Source organism: Saccopteryx leptura, chromosome 11, assembly GCF_036850995.1.
Source record: "Saccopteryx leptura isolate mSacLep1 chromosome 11, mSacLep1_pri_phased_curated, whole genome shotgun sequence".
NCBI lineage: Eukaryota > Metazoa > Chordata > Mammalia > Chiroptera > Emballonuridae > Saccopteryx > Saccopteryx leptura.
In genome coordinates this window covers 52,227,690-52,246,192 of record NC_089513.1, presented here as the reverse complement: position 1 = coordinate 52,246,192, position 18,503 = coordinate 52,227,690, and positions in this window count along the sequence as shown.

The window sequence follows — 18,503 nt, the reverse complement described above, 5'->3', positions numbered from 1 at the left end:
ATGCCGGGTGGATCCTGGTCAAGTACATGTGGGAGTCTGTCTCTCTGCCTCCTTGCTTCTCACTTCAGAAAAATACAAATATATATATATTAACAATCATGTTATTACACATATGTAGTTTTCTAAACAGCCTCAGCATCATGCATGTGGTGGAGGTGTGTGTGTGTGTGTGTGTGTGTATGTGTGTGTGTGTAAAGAAGGGCGGGGAGGGAAAAAGACCATAGAAAAGAAAGTTGGAGTGATGGTTTTGTTACATTATTTCCCTAATAATCCTCTTTTTTTTTGGAGAGGTTAGAAGAGACTGAAAGCTGATGCTGACCTTGATGTGTGATCTGCCACCCATCCCCACCCCTCTACCTCCAGCCACCTATGCTGTTTCAAACGTGAAATGATTTATAATCAGCTAAATACCTTTAAGCCAGTATTAATATAAGTGGATTACTTGAGTCCTTTCAGACATTAATTTCTAATTAGATTATGGCTGACACTCTGAAACAGGAGTGTCGTTGTTTTTGCTTTTGTGCTGTCCAACCTAATTAATAAGCAGACTCTTTTATAAGGAGATTAATAGAAGTTGTCTCATCACCGAAGGTTATTTCAGGCATGGTTATCTTGCACCTCATTAGAGAAACATCAACGTGGTAGCATTCAGTTAGAAGGGGAAAAAAACCACGTCAATGTGGGCCTCATTATTTTAAAATAGTTTATTTGTTTTTACCATGTTTCCAGAAAAGCTTCTTAGCTTTCATTTCTCTACCTATGTTACCATCCCAGAGAAAAAGGATTTTCAATATAATTGACGCTGATTTTCTACTTGATTTGTAATCAGAAGTTTTTTTGTGCAGTCCTAGATCTGTACTTCATCAGTGTGTAATTTTAGTCAGTTTAGTTAAAAGTCTCTGAGCATCACTTTTTTATTTGCAGAAGTGTAAAATGTATTGACCACTTACCTACTTCACAGTGAGAGGACGTGAGAATCCCTAGTGTCCTTCCTCCTCTTCCTCACAGGCATGTTTCACTCTCCTTCCTGGGATTCCCTTTTAGTCGTGGTACCATTGTATTTAGGGCCTTCTTCCTCCTGCACATTCTTTCTTAAATTCAGTGTTTGAATCAATGGTCCATCCTTGATTTCCTTAAATCCAGTGAGCTACATCTCCAACGTGACTTTATGGTCGTGGTATCATCCTAATCATGTGACATCCTATCTAGGCCTAAGTTCATATCCAAACTATAATAAATCTTGCTGTTCCCGTGAACGTCTCCCTTGGAAACTCTTACCCTTCGTTATTTCACCTTCTGATAAGAACCTCCTAGTTTTTTTTCTCACGATTATATCATTTGTTAATTTGTACATTTAAATGTTTGGACTTTATGTTTTTATTAATAAAGAACTACCTCCCTTACCTGTTAGCCAGATATTTAGACCTATGTCTTAGTAAGAGGATTCTTATTCAAAGAAATTAAGCAAATCATCTCGGAGACATCAGGGTAGCTAAGGCACCTGAGTAAACTCATCCATTTTGTTGTATCTGGATAATTCCTAGGGTAACTACCTCTCACTCTGGTCTCTTTGAAAATTCATTCCTTGGCTCTGCTTTCTTAGTTTTCCATTGACTCTTTTCATTAACATAAATCATTACTGTTATTAAAGCAGTAAATAAAATAATACCAGAGGAATTTGTGCTTGGCAGAATTTTGACACCCATGATCTCTGTCCTCTGGTGTTACTCCCTATTACTGTGTTACCTTATATGGCACAAGAGAAATTAGCCTGCTGAGTTTGAGCCTAAGGTAATCAAATGAACTCTTGAAAAGCAGAGTGAAACTTTTCCCAGTGTTTTATTCTAAGAATTTTGTGTCTTACATCTTGTTCTTTAATCCCTTTTGAGTAGATTTTTATGTACGGTTTAAGATAATAATCTAGGCCCTGGTTGGGTAGCTCTGTTGGTTAGAGAGTGTCCCAATATGCCAATGCTCTGGGCTCAATTCTCAGGCAGGGTAAATACATGAATCAACCAAAGAATGCATAAATAAGTGGAACAACAAAATCGATGTTTCTTTCTTTCTCTCTCTTTCTCTCTCTTCCTGTCTCTCTAAATTAATAAAAACAAAGAAAAGAAAATATATAAAGGTCCAATTTCATTCTTTTACATGTAGACATCTAGTTTTCCCAGTACCATTTGTTGAAGAGACTGTCCTTTTCTCATTGTATTTTTGGCTCTCTTGTCAAATCAGTTGACCATATATGTGTAGATTTATTTCTGGGCCTATATTCTGTTTGATTGGTCTACATGTCTGTCCTTATGACAGTCTCATATTGTTTTGTTAATGTAGGTTTGTGAAATATTTGAATTCAGAACAAGTGATGTTTTCAGCTCTGTTTTTTCTCAAGATTGATTTCTCTATTCATGATCTTTTGTGGTTCCACATGAATATGTTTTTTTCTATTTCTGTAAAAAATGCTGTTCTGATTTTGCAATGATTTAGTGGATATGACATCAAAAGCATAAGCAACAAAACAAAAATTTTTCAAATCATATACAACAAAGGGTTAATATCTATGATAAAATATATAAGGAACACATAACTTATAGCAAAACAAAAGCAACCCTAATAACCTATTGAAAAAAGTGGGCCAAGGACATTTCTCCAAAGAAAACACAAATTACAAATAGATATATAAAAAATGTTCAACTTCACTAATTGCCAGGAAAATAAATACATGTCAAAACCACAACAAGGTATCACCTCACACCTGTTAAGATGGCTGTTTCAGAATTAGAATAACAACAACAACAACAACAAAACCCCAAAAGACTGTAATGTTGATGAAGATGTGGAGAAATTGGAATGTTTGCACACTGTTGGTAGTAATAAAAAATGATGTAGCTATTATAGAAAACAGTATGGTTCCTCAAAAATTAAAAATAGAACTACCATGTGTTCAAGCAATTCCACTATATACTTCTGGGTATATATCCAGAAAAATTGAAATCAGCATCCTGAAGAAATGCTAGTACTCTTATGTTCAATGAAGTGCTATTTATAATAGACAAGATGTGGAAACAACCTAAATGCTCACTGACAAATAATGGGCAAAGAAAATGTGGTACATGTATAGAATAGAATACTGTTCAGCCTTAACAAGAAGGAAGTTCTACAATATGGAATGACACAGATGAAACTGGAGGACATAATGCTAAATGTAATAAGCAGTCACAGAAACACAAATACCATGTATCTTAAAACAATCAAATTCATAGAATCAAAGAGTAAAATGGTAATTGTCTAGAGCTAGGGTGGAGAATGAGGTGTTACTAATCAATGGGACTAAAGTTTCAGTTGAGAAAAATGAATAATCTATAGATATCTGCTGTAAAACATGCACCTATAGTCAACAATAATGTATTTACACTTAAAAAATTGTTAAGATGATATATTTCACATTAGGTGTTCTGATCACAATAAAATAAAAATTTAAAAAGAAGCAGGGAGTTTTCTCGGCCTGGTGGCAGAAGAGGAAATCAGAAAGATTTAAAGCACAGGGAAGATTCAGTGTCCGGGCTTGAAGATGGAAGAGCTATGGGAGGAGGACTGTGGTGGCCTCTAAAAGCTGAAGGTAGCCCCCAGGACAGCTAGCAAGGACCTCAGCCGCACAACCAAAAGAAAGTAAATTCTGCCAACATCAGTGAGCTGGAAAGAGGACTCTGAGCCACAGATGAGAGCCATAGGCCTTGTCAAAGTCTTCATTTCAGTCCAATGAGACCCTGAACAGAGAATCCAATCACAGCATGCCTGGACTTCCAACCTACAGAACAGTAATCTCATAAATCAGTGTTCTGTTTTGTATTTCTTTTTTTTTCCTTTTTTCATTTCTTTTCTTTTTTTTTTACAGAGACAGAGAGAGAGTCAGAGAGAGGAATAGATAGGGACAGACAGGCAGAAACAGAGAGATGAGAAGCATCAATCATTAGTTTTTTGTTGTGACACCTTAGTTGTTCATTGATTGCTTTCTCATATGTGCCTTGACCGTGGGCTTCAGCAGACCAAGTAACCCCTTGCTTGAGCCAGTGACCTTGGGTCCAAGCTGGTGAGCTTTGCTCAAACCAGATGAGCCTGTGCTCAAGCTGGCGACCTCGGGGTCTTGAACCTGGGTCCTCTGCATCCCAGTCCGACGCTCTATCCACTGCACTACTGCCTGGTCAGGCTGTATTTCATTTTTATTAAATTTAATTTATTGTGTTAACATGGATTCAAGTGTCCCACTCAATATAACACCTTCACACCCACCCTATATCCCCCACTATACCCCTTTTGCCCCCTCCTCCTAATTCTCTCTCCTCTTCCCTCTGGAATTTTCTGTCCTGTTATCTGTATCTATGTGTTATATATATATGATATAATTTCACTAATCCCTTCAACCTCTCTGATCTCATCACTTCTGATACCTTCCTTCTGACAACTATCCCTCAGCTCCCTGTGACCCTGCCTCTGCCTCAATTCTGTTCCTCAGTTTACTTTGTTCTTTAGGTTCCACATATAAGTGAGATCATATGATATTTGTCTTTCTCTGCCTGGCTTATTTCACTTAGCATAATGATGTCCAGTCCATCCATGCCATCACAAAATGTATTATTCCCTTCTTTTTATGGCTGCATAGTATTCCATTGTGTATATATGTACCACTTCTTTTTAATCCCCTCATCCACTGACAGACACTTAGGCTGTTTCCAGATCTTAGCCATTGTAAACAATGTTGCAATAAACATGGGGGTGCGTATCTTCTTTGAATCAGTGATTTGGGATTTTTAGGATATATTCCTAAAAGTGGGATAGTTGGGTCAAAAGGCAGTTCCATTTTTAATTTTTTGAGGAAATGCCATGCTGTTTCCACAGTGGCTGCACAAGTCTGCATTCCCTCCAGCAGTGCAGGAAGGTTCCCTTTTCTCCACATCTTCGCCAGCACTTATTCTGTGTTGTTTTGTTGATGAGCGCCATTCTGACTGGTGTGAGGTGACATCTCATTGTGGTTTTAATTTGCATTTCTCTAATGATTAGTGATGTTGAACATTTTTTCATATGCCTATTGGCTGTCTGTATGTACTCTTTGTTGAAGTATCTACAAATATTGATTGACTTATGACCTATGCAAATTACGACCATTCGACTTTACGACCACAATTACTAGTCACGACTGCTCCGCATCTGGCAGTGCAAGCGTTGCCCAGCTGCACGTACGACAGTGCAAACCAACTTCCAGCAGCACTACTGTTGTGAGTATTGAATGCAGTTGGTCCTTTTGTGGTATGGTTATCCCTTCAGGCTGGCTGGCTCTAAGAGTCAACCTTGATCATGTGTATTACACACTGTGCAATGTCTGTCTTGTTGAGCGTGTTTATTCTCCATAGTGTCTGGTGCCTGCTAGACTCCTCCTTTAGGTGTGCTGCTTGTGTAGTTTGCTGAGTCTAGGGTTGGTGTTGTCTGCAACACAATACCAGTTGTGTTGGTTCTAGATATTTTTGGGTTGGCTTCAGCAATTGTTTGTAACCTGTGGGCTACCTGTCTGCAGCTACTGCTCTTTTTGGTGTTTGTGTCAGCATTTTCTATTCCTAAGTAGTGTGGGAGGTGCCAACCTGTTTATAAGGATCAGCTTTTTCCTGCTTCACAATAACAGCAGTTCCAAAAAACCCCAAACTCTGTAAAATTTGCCTCTACTTTTCAGCTGCTCCATGTCCTCTTGAAGCTGCCTGGTCTTCTGATGGACTCTTCTGTAGAAAGACTGTAATATTAGCTCAGACTGGCCTCACCTAACCAATCCTTGTACAGGTTGCAAGCTTTTGGATTAGGGCAGCTGAGGTTGGGAATACAACATTAGTGGGACCCTCTACTTCAGAGGTCTGTTGGTCAGTAGCTCATTATGGGGAATGTAGCCCCTTTTCCAGAGCCTAACTCCTCAGTCCCTGCTGGATACTCAAATTTTATTTCTCCTCAAGAAAGTGAGCAAGTTTCAGATCAAGTGGGGCTGACAATTCACTCTGCAGAAATTCTTACAGCTGGTGAGATCTTGACCTCAGGGACGAAAATGGAGAGAGTGCTCTCCCAGGGCTAACTGTGCCCTCCAAGAAAGTGCTAAGCCACTCGACCAGATCCAACAATAGGTTCACAGGGACCCACACTTTAAATGTCCAAGCTCCAAGCCTCTCTCTTCCCCGTGTGGAATTGAGCCCTGTAGGGCCGTATATCCAGCACCCAGGCTGGCTGACTCTGAAGCTCCACCATGTCTAATGCACATGAGCTGCTGTGTAGGTGCTGTTCACAGAGAGCAGAACTCTGCAGCTGGGCCAGGTTTGAGGAGCCTGTTTTTTAGGATATCACTCTAGCAAGGGTTGTTAGGTCCTGAACCAATGCTCTCCGCAGCTGGCCACTGGATATCCAGCCCTGGGTCTCCCTGGCAGAAACCTGGCACAGGCCAGTTGGAGACACTACCTGTGACTGACCATTAGCAACCTTCTTGGAGCTACAAACAATCCAGAATTTGTGCCTGCCTCTGCTGGGCTCAGGTGCACATGGAAATACCACGCTGCACACCTAGGCTGACTTTTATCTACACTGGACCTAGGGGAAGGTCTGCGTAAAAGACCAAGTTTTCCTGAGTCCCTGCTCTGCCCAAGAAAGATGGAAACTGAAGTAGTGGAGAATAGCTCAGCATAGGGTTCTGGTGGCTGTACCGCACTGTGTCTCTTCTTGGATCTCCAACTTTACACTTTCCTCATGCAACTCTAGTCCTATTACCTCTCCCCTGCCAGAGTCTTGGGTAAGTGGTTGTAAACAAAATTTTCTGCACAAGCCCTTTAAAATGGAGCCTGCATCTCTGAGAGCTCTGTTTCTTTCTCACAGACAGAAACCCCAGCTCTTTTCATGGCCAAATGCTGTCTGGGTGCCTCTTCTAGGCTCTGGGGCTCTAGGCTGGGGTTCCAGACTTGAGACATAGGACCCACACCTCTCAGGGTGACCCTCACTGCAGTGAGAGTCCGTCTGGAACCTCTGCTTCAGCTTGCTCCTGAAAGCGGGGCAGCCCTTTCTGTATCTCCGCCCTTTCTACCAGTCTCAGTGTGGCTGCTTTTGTGATCCTCGGTTATAGACTCCTCTTTGTTTAGTCCAAAGTTGGCTTTTCAAGATGATTGTTCTTAAATTAAGTTGTAATCCAGTTTGGTCCTGGAGATGGTAGTTGGAAACCCACCCACTCCCTCACCATCTTAGACTCCAAATGAGTGTTGTTTTAAGCCACTAAAGTTACAGTCATTTATTACATCAAGAATAGAAAACTAATACGAGATTATAATTTATAAAAGCAACAGTTCTTTCCTTCACTAGCACTTCAGCTTAAAGCAAATACATTGAACTTTTCTGAGCATCAGTTCTCACACATTTATTCCTGGAGTGTTTTATTTTATCCCAAGAACTTACTTATAGTATTATTTCTGAATTTGTCTGATTTAGGCATTATCTTATGACTTGGCATGATTCCTGGGAATTAGTTAAAATAATCTTCACTTTCCCTTCTCTTGCCCCTTGGCATATATCTATTTTTAGTTTTCTAGGGGGTTATATATATAACTATGGATAATGTATCAAAGTTTCAGATTCCTGTTACATCAACTAGAGACTATACATCTTTTCATCCTCACCATAATGTGACAGTATTAGAGAACCAAACCTATCCTTCATTTCCCAGAGTTTGAAGACTGTACTTCACTTTTTATTGTCAAACTGATGACATCGACATTCTGTTTGTGATCACTATAATTAAGTCTTCATTGATTTTTCAATTTATTTATTTATTTAAATTTTATTTAGACAATTAAATTTAACATGGTGATTTTGATCAATAAGGGTACTTAGGTTTCAGGTAAACATTTCTATAGTATTTAAACTGTTTTTTTAAAATTAATTTTAATGGGGTGACATTGATAAATCATGGTACATATGTTCAGAGAAAACAGCTCCAGATTATTTTGACATTTGATTATGTTGCATACCCCTTACCCAAAGTCAAATTGTCTTGTCACCTTCTATCTGGTTTTCTTTGTGCCCCTCCCCTCTCCCCACCCCCTCCTCACCTTCCTTCCCCCCCCATTACCATCAGATTATTGTCCATGTCTCTAAGTCTCATTTTTATGTTCCACCTAAGTATGGAATCATATAGTTCTTAGTTTTTTCTGATTTACTTATTTCACTCCATAGAATGTTATCAAGGTCCATCCATGTTATTTGTAAATGATTTGATGTCATCATTTCTTATGGCTGAGTAGTATTCCATAGTATATATGTACCAAAGCTTTTTAATCCACTCGTCCTCTGACAGACACTTGAACTGTTGATTATGTTGTACACCCATTACCCATAGTCAAATCACTTTTTAACACCTTATATTTGTCCCTCTTTATACCTTCCCCCTTCCCTCCCCCACATCCCCACATCCTCACATCCCCAATCCCACTCCCTTTGGTAACCACTTTACTTTTATATATCTTCATGAGTTTCAGTTATATATCCCACCTATGTATGAAATTATACAGTACTTAGCTTTCTCTTATATTTTACTCAGCATAAGGTTCTCAAGGTCCACCTATATTGTTGTAAATGGCACTATGTCATCATTTCTTATGGTTGAGTGATATTCTATTGTATATATTTACCACAGCTTCTTTATCCAATCCTTTATCAAGGGACACTTTGGTTGTTTCCATGCTTTGGCCACTGTGAATAATGCTGCAATGAACGCAGGGGTGCATGTGTCCTTACGTACCAATGTTTTTGAATATTGAGCGGAGATATCTAGTAGAGGGATGGCTGGGTTATATGGTAGTTCTATTTTTAGCTTTTTGAGGAATCACCATACTTTCTTCCATACTGGTTGTACTCATTTGCATTCCCACCAGCAGTGAATGCAGGTTCTTTTTTCTCCACAGCCTCTCCCACACTTGTTATCACCTGTCTTGTTGATAATAGCCAATCTAACAGGTGTGAGTTAGTATCTCATTGTAGTTTTGATTTGCATTTCTCTAATAGTTAGTGAAGATGAGCATCTTTTCATATACCTGTTTGCCATTTGTATGTCCTCTTGGGAGAAATGTCTGTTCAAGTCCTCTCCCCATTTTTTAATTGGATTGCTTTCTTTTTTCATTGCTAAGCTTTGTGATTTCTTTGTATATTTTGGATATTAACCCCTTATTGGAACTGCTTTTTGCAAATATCATTGACCATTTAGTTGACTCTTTTGCTTTACAGAAGCTTTCTAGTTTTCTAGTTCCATTCATTTATTTTGCCTTTACTTCCCTTGCCTTTGGGTTCAAATTTATAAATTATTCTCTATGGTCAAGGTCCATGAGCTTAGTACCTATGTTTTCTTCTATGTAACTTATGGTTTCAGGTGTTATATTTAGGTCTTTGATCCATTTTGAATTAATTTTTGTAAAGGGGGACAAACTGTAGTCAAGTTTCTTTCTTTTGCACGTGGTTTTCCAATTTTTCCAGCACCATTTATTGAAGAGGCTTTTTTTTTCTCCATTGTGTGTTTTTGGTCCTTTGTTGAAGATGATTTGTCCATATATATGTTGTTTTATTTTCTCATTTAAAATCTGGAAGAGCAATAAGTCAAATTATGTAACTTTGGATAAAGAATGAACTAGATTAAATGGGAGTCCTCCCTCTTCAATCACCTAGAAATGTATCATAAAATATAATACTCACCAACCTTTTAAATGTGTAAATGGGTCCTCAAGGAAATAAGGGAAATCTTTGAGAGTAAGAAAAATTATGGAACCAAAAATAAATGCACAGACCAATATTGCAGTTGTCCCAGGTGGGTTTTGGGGGAAGAGCTGGGTCTTGAAACCCATGTAGAGATGGGAGTTGAAGCCTTGGGTCTACTAAAGGCAAAATTTTTATTTGCATTCAGTAAAAACAAAACCCCCAAAACAGAACCATTAAAGGGCTACATGCTGACAGAAAAATCTACTAACCTTCTGGGATGAATAGTAAGATTCTTGATTATTGTGGCCTGAACTGAGGGGGCGGAGTGTTCCCTAGGAACTTTTGGTGAGAGATCCTGTGCTGTGACACATGACAGAAGATCTGGAAGTCAGTAAGTGAACAAATGAACAGTCAGGATAGTCCCGGGATAGCAGTGCAGAGTCTCTGGGCAAAAGCAAATACAAAACCTCTCTGGAATCTTATAGCCTTATGTAGAATTTTCATCAATTAAGTGTCACTGAAGATGAGCTTATTATCATAAATTACCAAAGGCATAAGTCAAAGTCAGCAATGTAATAACAAATATGCTTAAACAGCACAAAAGTTCAGATAGAGGCTAGGAAATAAGAATCAAACAATTAAAAACATAAAAGAGGCCCTGGCCGGTTGGCTCAGTGGTAGAGCGTCGGCCTAGCGTGCGGAGGACCCGGGTTCGATTCCTGGCCAGGGCACACAGGAGAAGCACCCATTTGCTTCTCCACCCCTCCGCTGCGCCTTTCTCTCTGTCTCTCTCTTCCCCTCCCGCAGCCAAGGCTCCACTGGAGCAAAAATGGCCCAGGCGCTGGGGATGGCTCTGTGGCCTCTGCCTCAGGCGCTAGAGTGGCTCTGGTCGCAACATGGCGACGCCCAGGATGGGCAGAGCATCGCCCCCTGGTCGGCAGAGCGTCGCCCCATGGTGGGCGTGCCGGGTGGATCCCGGTCGGGCGCATGCGGGAGTCTGTCTGACTGTCTCTCCCTGTTTCCAGCTTCAGAAAAATGCAAAAAGAAAATGCAAAAAAAAAAAAATAATAAATATTAAAAAAAAAAACATAAAAGAGAATTAAAAACCTTAAAATAAAAAAACGGACACTATAATAATAGCAGATTAGAAAATAATACCTCAAAAAAATTTTCATAAGTAACAAAATTTAGTTACACAAATAAAAGCTTCTATGGGTAGGTTAATTAGCAGATCAGAAACACCTGAAGAGCATATTGTTAAATGAGATAAAACTAAGGGAATTACCTACAATGCAGCAAACATTAAGACATAGAAAAGATATAAAGATAGTTAATAGACATGGTGGAAAGAGTGATGAATTCCAACATAAATCTAAGAATTCCAGGAAAGAATAGACAAATTGTGGGAGAGGTAATATATAAGCTATGAATTTTTTTAGAATTACCAAAAAACTTGACTTTTCAAATTCAATGAATGCTACATGCTTAAATCAGGATACAAAAAATTCTTTATATTGGATTAGGTTTTAAGTTTCTTATCTCTTTTATATCATAGCAATAAACCTTCTCATTTTCTTTTTCTTTTTTTTTTTTAATTTAAAGAAATGCAAATGGTCTTATTTATCCCACATTCCAAAACTGGTTAATTGCTACCTCATGGGGTTATTTAACTTGTTCCTTTATCCTCTATATTTCTTATAAAATGATACTTCATCTAATGATGTTGTGAGAGTCATTTTTTTTTGTTTTTGTTTTTTTTTAAATTTATTTATTAAATTTAATGCAGTGACATTGATAAATCAGGGTACATATGTTGGGAGAAAACATCTCTAGATTATTTTGACATTTGATTGTGCTGTATACCCCTCCCCCAAAGTTAAATTGTCTTCTGTCACCTTCTATCTGGTTTTCTTTGTGCCCCTCCCCTCCCCCAACCCCTCTCTCCTTCTTTGCCCCACCCCCCTCCCCCCACCCTCCACCCCTGTTGCCATCACCTTCTTGTTCATGTCTCTGAGTCTCATTTTTATGTCCCTTCTATGTATGGATTCATATAGTTCTTAGTTTTTTTCTGATTTACTTATTTCACTCCGTATAATGTTATCAAGTTCCATCCATGTTATTGTAAATGATCCGATGTCATCATTTCTTATGGCTGAGTAGTATTCCATAGTATATATGTACCAAAGCTTTTTAATCCACTCGTCCTCTGACGGACACTTGGGCTGTTTCCAGATCGTCGCTATTGTGAACAATGCTGCCACAAACATGGGGGTGCATTTCTCCTTTTGGAGCAGTTCTATGGTGTCCTTGGGTATATTCCTAAAAGTGGGATAGCTGGGTCAAAAGGCAGTTCGATTTTCAGTTTTTTGAGGAATCTCCATACTGTTTTCCACAGTGGCTGCACCAGTCTGCATTCCCACCAGCAGTGCAGGAGGGTTCCCTTTTCTCCACATCCTCGCCAGCACTTATTCTGTGTTGTTTTGTTGATGAGCGCCATTCTGGCTGGTGTTAGGTGATATGTGAGAGTCATTTTTTAGGCCAAAATATTTCATAGGTGGTAGTGTTTACTTCCTAGTATATTACATTGTAAAGCATATAGTGTCTGGCTTTCTTGATTTTACTAATACCGATATTGGTCAAGAGATGTAGGTGGTGGCAGCTTGATATTTCTGAAAGAATATTTATAATTTATGTAATTATTGAAGAAAATAGTAATACATGATCTTTTCAAACACTATATAAATTATATTTTCATTTATAAAATTTTATTTACTCTTAGTTAACATGCATTTAACAAAATACAGGTACTTTTTAAATCAAGTGTTGCTATTACTCTTAAATTAGGTCATTTCTAAGCACATTTTCAGTTCAGTGAATTAAAGACAATTTAATTTTTTTAATGCATTTCAGTATTGTTTACTGCTTGTATTATGTAGTGTTTTTCTTGAAAGTGTTCAGTGCTTAACACTTTCAGTGCTCAATAATAAAAAAAATTATTGAAGTTGTTTAAATTGTTATATGATGCACTATTATTAAAAGTTTTTAAACAATATCTCAATGATGGCTTTTAATAGTCAAGAAAATTATTTTTTAAATAATTTCAATAAATTTAAGTATACCTGAAGTTTCTCTAACTTTCATCATTAAAGATACTTGTAGCTATATTTTTTTTGCCGAAACATTCCATAGCCATCCATCCTGTCAAATCTACTTTAGGTCTGTTTCTTACTTTATAGTGGGTGTTCTGGTATTTTAACATTTCTGTTTTATATTTCTATCACTTTTTTTTTTTAGTTCTCAATATCTGTGATACTGAATACCAAACTTGGAATCATGTATTCTGAACAGGAATTGCCCTGTTGCTTACTGTTGAATTTAAAAAATCATTTTGATCTCTCAGCTTTCTTCACCTTATGTTTATAACAATATTAGTGATTTGTAAATCACAGGACTATTGAGAGGATTAAAGGAGGTGTTCTATATGAAATTCTCTAAGACATAGCCTGGCATATCATTGAGTTTCAAAAAAATACTGGTTTAATACTATTTTATCAATTGCCACGTTATTCAAGTTCTCTCTTTATATTATCATTTTGCCTTTCCTGGTCCAAAAAACTAAAAATAGTTTTAGATTGCAACCTTTTTTGAGAATCTGTTTAAAGTTATGGACAATTTTTTTTCATCCTTTTATTTTTTTATTTTTTTACAGGGACAGAGAGAGAGTCAGAGAGAGGGATAGATAGGGACAGACAGGGACGGAGAGAGATGAGAAGCATCAATCATCATTTTTTTTTCGTTGTGACACCTTAGTTGTTCATTGCTTTCTCATATGTGCCTTGACTGTGGGACTACAGCAGACCAAGTAACCCCTTGCTTGAGCCAGCGACCTTGGGTCCAAGCTGGTGAGCTTCTTGCTCAAGCCAGATGAGCCCACGCTCAAGCTGGCGACGTCGGGGTCTCGAACCTGGGTCCTCCACATCCTAGTCTGATGCTCTATCCACTGCGCCACTGCCTGGTCAGGCAAGTTATGGACAATTTTTAAAGAAGTAAATTCTTATAACATTTTATGTATAAATTCAGGGATTCATGGATACCCTTAGGAAAGTCACTGACTACAGGTTCACTCATATAAACTCAAGGGTGACTTATGAATATACTATTATTCCTGTCTGGTCATAAGCTTCTGTCCCCCATTCAAAATTTCTATTGGACCTCTTCTTCTAGGTAAATATTCAGTACATGTTTTGAACCTAAAATACTTTAAATGACATTAATCTTTTCTACCCTATAGCAGTTGTCTTTTAATGATTTCTTTCTGTTTGTTAAGATCTCATAATTTTTTCAAGTACCCAAGTTTGAATCATTACAGTGTGGAATGTTGACAATGCCACCTTAAGTGTGTTAAGTTTTCAGGAGTCAGTAGAATAGTCTGGATAAGAAATTAAACATCACCAGTTCATTGAAATATTTTATACAGTTCTATTCTGTTTATTTTATTACCATACCAACAAACATTCCTTGATAATTATTAAGGATATTATCAGAAAAGACAAGAAGGTGAGTGAAGTGGATTGACACATACCTCCAATTAAAAAAAACATTTTCTTTAGAAGACTCAAGTAAACACACAAACACACTGTTTCTTTTGGGCTTTGTACAAATATATCACTTAGTTATCTGGAAGAGGATTTAGATTTAGAATTATCTATAGCATTTAGGAAGATAGTAGCCCCAAAGGTGCTGGTTTATTTCTCTAAATATTCTCTCCTATGTCTAATATCAATAGGTAAGATACGCATTATCACACTATTTATCCATGTCAAATAATAGAAATGTGTAGGAGTCCAGTTTTACTATTATAACAATGATAATGAAACCAAATGTAAGTTACCACCAAATTGTTCTGTCCTAATAAACAAACAAACCTATCAGAGTTAGTAACATGAATGATCAAGGAAAATACTATAAATATGCACTGATTTTAAATCTCTACCATTTAACCTGAGTATTCTAACTTTCCTAAATGTTCTGCAATCCTCTTCTTAAGAATTAAATTGCCCCTAAAATATTTTTATCATGTTAGCATTTGTACTACTAACTTTCCGAGTAAATGCTGTTGTCTAATTTTCATTACGATCTGCAACAGCTAGACTAGCATTAGATCCTGATGTAAGGGTTCTTTGTAGCACACGAGAGTTACAGTTCCTGAACCCAGCTCCCATCTTCATAAAGACACTTCTGAATTCAGAAACTTCTAAATGCTGCAAATCATCATTTATGTGATTGCAAATTAAAATAAATCTTACATTTAGTGGCCGTAGACTAAATTATTCCAACTCTTAACTTCTGATCTCTCATAAGTGCCTTCTTTTTATTACTCATTAGTGTTCTCAAACATCACAAAGACCAACTGAGATATACAATTTTCACACACATAAATAGCAGCTATTACTAATGAAAGCTAAGAAAGTTTATCACACTGAAATCAGACACAGACTATAATTTACAAACAACTATTAATGTGACATTTAAAGCATTTTTGGTCTTATATCTTCAAGACAATTAACCAATAATTGTTGGTTTTATCTCAATAGAAAGGCAGAAGTCAAGTGACCCAATTTGGATAAATATATTGAAACAGAATATTTCACCATTATACTATTTCTAGAGCAATGTCATCTTGTTAAAATGTTGAAATAAAGAGAACAACACAAAATAATGTTGAGTTGAATTTTTTTTAAATGGTGGTGGTAGTATTAAGGGAAGAAGGGCTGACAGAGATAGTTTGAAAAGTAACAAATTATAACTGTATGGTCTCTTTATCAGCTTCCTGAAATAACTTGCAGCACCAGCAAAGAAAACGGAATACAGTTGTCCCTCGCCATATTGCAGTTCACTTTTTGCAGTTTCACCGTATCGTGAATTTTTAAATTGTACATATTTAATTTTGTATTGCAGATTTTTCACTATATTGCAGGATTTTGCGGTATATAGGTATTTTTATATACAGTGGTACCTTGAGATATGAATTTAATTAGTTCTGTAACCAAGCTTGTAAGTCAGTCAACTCGTATATCAAACTGCCAATACTGGACCCATGCGCCAACATGCCAACTAGTGGCAGCTTCCCAAATCACGACTTGTATCTCAGAATTTTGCTTGGATCTCGAACAAAAATATGGACTGAGTTGCAGCTCGTATCTTAAAAAAATCGTATGTTGGTTTGTTCATATTTCAAGGTACCACTGTATTTAGTATTTTAATTATTTTTGCGGTAACATAAACATTTTCTAGCCTAAAAACTGAAAACAATATAAAAATATATACAAATATTAATTAAAACATAATAAAAGAGTATTAAATTGAAATAAAGCCTTAAGTATATAAATAATAAAATAAGTATAAGGTCACTACTTCATGGATTTTTGCCTATTGTGGGGGTTCTGGAACCCAACCCCTGTGAAGGATGAGGGACCACTTGTATGTGAATAGGCAAGGACAGACAGTCCAAACCTCCCTTTATATCCCTCCCCTTCTGGAGACTCGAAAGTCACATAGTCCTATAAAATAATGTCACATTAAAAATTTAGAAAAACATCTTGAAGATTAGATGACCATGACTAGAGAATTGGTGATCTAATAGGAAGGGAAATTCCACATTACTTTTTGATAAACATGAATATATCTGTGGAAGTACAGATTTTCTAAATGTAACATAGTTTATTTTTTTATTGATTTTAGAGAAAGAAGATAGGACAGAGAGAGATAAACGTTGATTTGTTGTTTTACTTATTTATGCATTCATAGGTTGATTCTTGTATGTGCCCTGACTGGGGATCAAACCTGCAACCTTGACCCACTGGAACAATGCTCGAACCACCTGAACTACCAGAGCCTAAGCACATCATAGTTTAGCTTTGTGTAGATGGTGTTTTATTGAGTTGTACAGTTGAAACCTGTATGGTTTTGCAAACCAATATCATCTCAATAAATTTAACTAATGAAAAAAATATATTTTCAAACTTCTTAAAGTAATAAGGAAAATAATAAGTGAAGAATTCAAGAGTAATTAAAATGAGATCTATTTTGAAAAAAAAGACAAGAAAAAGAGCTGCTCAAGTTGGCTTGATATTCAGAATATCTATTGTGGGGAGCATTCTTCCTTATCACACACATTGGGATCCCTTCTGTAGAATGAGTACTACCACCAGAGAAGTCATGTGTTCCCTAGAGAACCTGATGGCAGCTGTGAGACCTTTGAGCAGAAATGTGTTCAAAGGCACATGCACATAAAATTGGCATACAATTACTGTATTTTCCCATGTATAAGACGCACCTTAATTTTGGGGCCTGAAATTTGAAAAAAAAAAATGTATTACATAAAGTTATTAAACTCAAGTTTTATTCATCATAAAATTCATACAACTCCTCATCACTGTCAAAACTCCCATCCATTAGCTTGTCCTCATCTGTGTCTGATGACGAATCACTGTCTTCAACAATGTGAGCAAAATCAAGTGCAAAAAAGCAGGAAATGCAAGTAAAAAAAAAAAACAACACTACTGTATAAGACACACTCAGTATTTAGAACTTTTTGAAAAAGGATGCATCTTATACATGGGGAATTACGGTAACTCCTTTCACCAGTTTGTGGTCTCCTTTTGGCTCTTTGGTGAATAGGAACACTAGGGAACCTTGAGGATTGCCTGTGAAAAATAGATATCTGATGATCACAAAAGCATAAGCTAATCCAACTTCACAAACCTGTTCAAATAAATACCTCACCGGAAACAACCACCTGCCTATGCCAAATGTGTCATAGATTAATGAAGTACCCTAAGAATGCCAGCTGTGGCACCGCTGTCATAAGCAGGGTCCCATAAATATTCACTAATGGTGATTAATGAGAAATTGTTTCCCTAGGAAGTAGTGTTTAGCTTTGACTTTGTAGGCATTGGACAAGTCTGATAGGAGGAGACAAAATTACCTTTAATTGACTCATCATTTTTGACCTCTTTGCTGGCCTTTTAAAATGTAAACCAACCTTCAGGACATTAATCAGGTCTGAAACACCCATCTCCAGGAAACATTCATCAAAAAGTCATTTCTTTCATGCTTCTAAAAATGACATAAGTTAAAGAAAAATGCTGAAATGTCTAGGTAATGATAATTTACATTCATTAGTTTTTCCATTTTATAAGAATATTTACATATTATTTCCTTATAATCTAATACTATATTATTATAATAACTCTGCAAATAATGTAGCGGGAGCCTGTTTAGCTCTTCCATAAAAAGAAAACTAAGACACAGCGATGTCAAATGATCTGTACAGCTCAGTATGAGGCAGAGATGAGACACTTATTCAGATTTTCCTTTTGTTTCTTTCAAACATCAAGTTCATTGTGCATATCAAGTTAAGGAGTGGTATACATTAGGTAACAAGAAAACTCTACTAGAAGTCATCTATAATAAAAGCAAGTTGGCATATTGATTATATCTCCCCCACTGAGTTGAAGAATGTCCTCATTAAAATAAACACACATAATTAAACATATGAGAAAATATCAGTGTGAACTTAAGTTTTCTGAGTTTGCTTCTTATTGATGGCATCTGAGTATAATAAAAAAGAAAGAAATTGTGATTTAACAAAAAATGTGTTATGTACACTTTTGATAACTATAGGTTCATGGGAAAGTATCCAAGAATTCTCAATCCCTGTAGAAGCATTTATGTTTCTTACAAAT